The sequence below is a fragment of the Halictus rubicundus genome, unplaced genomic scaffold, assembly GCF_050948215.1.
Source record: "Halictus rubicundus isolate RS-2024b unplaced genomic scaffold, iyHalRubi1_principal scaffold0283, whole genome shotgun sequence".
Taxonomy (NCBI): domain Eukaryota; kingdom Metazoa; phylum Arthropoda; class Insecta; order Hymenoptera; family Halictidae; genus Halictus; species Halictus rubicundus.
This window is the reverse complement of record NW_027488824.1, coordinates 292,144-295,157: the sequence shown is the minus strand read 5'-3', so window position 1 is coordinate 295,157 and position 3,014 is coordinate 292,144. Positions and strand designations below refer to the sequence as shown.

At 39.7% G+C, this 3,014-nt stretch overlaps 1 pseudogene; it reads left to right on the top strand.

The window, feature by feature from the left end:
* The first annotated feature begins 583 nt into the window (after positions 1-583).
* On the top strand, positions 584-2,341 carry LOC143364122 (serine/threonine-protein kinase grp pseudogene; annotated as a pseudogene).
* Positions 2,342-3,014: the final 673 nt, after the last annotated feature.

The window sequence follows — 3,014 nt, the reverse complement described above, 5'->3', positions numbered from 1 at the left end:
ACAGGATATAGGATATGATAGGATAGAGGATAGGATACGATAGAGGATGTGACAGGATAGTGGATACGATAGGATAGAGGATAGGCTAGGATAGAGGATTGTATAGGATAGAGGATAGGATAGGATAGAGGATTGGATAGGATACGGATAGCATTGAGGATAGGATAGGGTAGTGGATAGGATAGGCTAGTATAGGGGATAGGATAGGATAGAGGATAGGACAGTGGATAGGATAGGGGATTGTATAGGATAGAGGATAGGATAGGGGATTGGATAGTATAGAGGATAGGATAGGATTGAGGATAGGATAGGATAGAGGATAGGATAGGATACAGGATAGAATAGGATTGAGGATACGATAGAGGATTGGATAGTATTAAGGATAGGATAGGATAGAGGATAGGATAGGATTGCGGATAGGATAGGATAGTGGATAGGATAGGATATTATAGGGGATAGGATATTATAGAGGATAGTATTGTATAGAGGATAGGATAGGATAGAGGATAGAATAGGATTGAGGATAAGATAGGATAGAGGATAGGATAGGATAGAGAATAGGATAGGATAGATGATGAGATAAATACCTCTTGTATGATCTCATACTTTCTCTTCTAACAGTAATGTTACGTCTGTTGAGAAAAGAATATTTTAATCTGTAACTATTTTACTCGCGAACACGTTGTCAAACGGAACACCATACGGACAAAGTTGTCGAGAAAATTTCTGTTCGAAACGAAACTGAAAGAGTTCGTTTCATCGGAGGAAGCACGATGTTTTATCGGTGCTATTAAAACCACGTGCCCCGAAAGCCCGATCGTTATTATGAAAAAAAGATTTAACTCGAAGTTACCGTTTTAAGTAACCGGCAGTCGAGGGAGCACTGATTAGGGAACAAAGATCCTTGCCACCATCGCGGAAAGGTATGCTGAGACAGGATGACGGAATTCGTGGACGGTTGGATATTTGGACACACTTTAGGGGAAGGTGCATACGGCGAGGTAAAGTTACTCTTAAACAGATCTACCGGTGAGGCAGTTGCCATGAAAATGATAGATTTAGAGAAGCACTCGGATGCTAGGCTAACTGTTCGCAAAGAGACTGCTATTCACCGAATGTTATCTAATCCCAACATTATACAATATTTTGGGAAGCGTAGTGAGCCAAACATGGAATATATTTTCCTAGAATATGCTTCTGGTGGAGAACTTTTTGATAGAATTGAACCTGACATCGGTATGCCAGCATGGGAGGCACAGAAGTACTTTAGGCAGTTAATTTCAGCAGTTGAATACCTACATACTAAAGGAGTTGCACACAGAGATTTGAAACCAGAAAACTTACTACTAGATGAAAATAACAATTTAAAAATCTCTGATTTTGGCTTGGCAACCATATATCGGCTACAAGGGAAAGAGCGGTGCTTGGAAAAAAGATGCGGAACACTGCCATATGTTGCTCCAGAAGTATTATTACAACCCTACCTCGCAGAACCTGCGGATGTGTGGTCGTGTGGTATAATTCTTGTTGCTTTATTGACTGGAGAACTGCCTTGGGATCAGTCCTTGGCAGAGTGTCCAGAATACATGGCATGGAGAGATGGGAAATACATGTCTCTCACACCATGGAAAAAGTTGGATACTTCTTCCTTGTCTCTGATTAAAAATATTCTTATGCACTCGCCGTCGTCCAGATATACCCTAAGAGATATTAAACAACACAGATGGTTCATCAAAATGTTCCCAAAAGAGGGATACATCCGACCCGACGAAACGGATTCAAGGCAAATGTTAGAAGATGAGAACACGACAAGATTCTGCTTGTCCCAACCAGAATTGATTAGGGTACAAAATAATGTTGTAGAAATTAATTTAGAAGAACAGCCAGGATTCTCATTTTCGCAACCCGCTCATATAGAAGACTTATTAGTTTGCACTCAAGTACAAAATAAGCAACTTACACAAGCCAGCCAGCAAAATACCTACCACCGCTTAGTGCGGAGAATGACTAGATTCTTCGTTAAAACGGCATTGGAGACAACGGTAAAACGATTAATAAACTGCATGAACAGTGAAAATTATACCTGTCGTATCAACGATTGTCGTACAATTACTATATCGAGCACAGATAGAAGAAAAATGCCTCTCGTTTTTAAAGCGAATATCGTTGAAATGGATGGGAAGATACTAGTTGATTTCAGATTATCTAAAGGCTGCGGTCTAGAGTTTAAACGAAGATTCATAAAAATTAAGACTTTATTGGATGACATAGTATTGAAAGGTCCTGTGACGTGGCCGATTGCTGTTGCAACCGAATCTATACCTTGAACACAATGTACAAAATCTCATTTTAAATAAAATAGGATAGGATAGATGATATTATGGGAAAGAGGATAGGATATGATAGAGGATACGATATTGTAGAGGATACGATCGGATAGAGGATAGGATAGGATAGAGGATAGGATAGGATAGAGGATAGGGTAGGATAGAGAATAGGATAGGACAGATGATCTTCTAGGATAGAGGATAGGATATGATGAAGGACACGATATTATAGAGGATATGATAGGATATAGTATAGCATATAATAGAGGATAGGATAGGATTGTGGATAGGATAGTATAGGGGATAGGATGGGATAGAGGATAGTATAGTATAGAGGATAGAATAGGATAGAGGATAGGATAGGATAGAGGATGGGATAGAGGATTAGATAGGATATTGGATATTATAGGATAGACGATAGGGTAGAGGATAGGATAGAAGATAGGATAGAGGATAGGATAGAGGATAGGATAGGGCAGACGATACGACAGGATAGAGGATAGGATAGGACAGAGGATACGACAGGATAGAGGATAGGATAGGATAGGGGATAGGATTGAGGTTAGGATAGGATAGAGGATAGGATAGAGGGTAGGATAGAGGATTGGATAGGATTGAGGATATTACAGGATATAGGATATGATAGGATAGAGGATAGGATACGATAGAGGATGTGATAGGATAGTG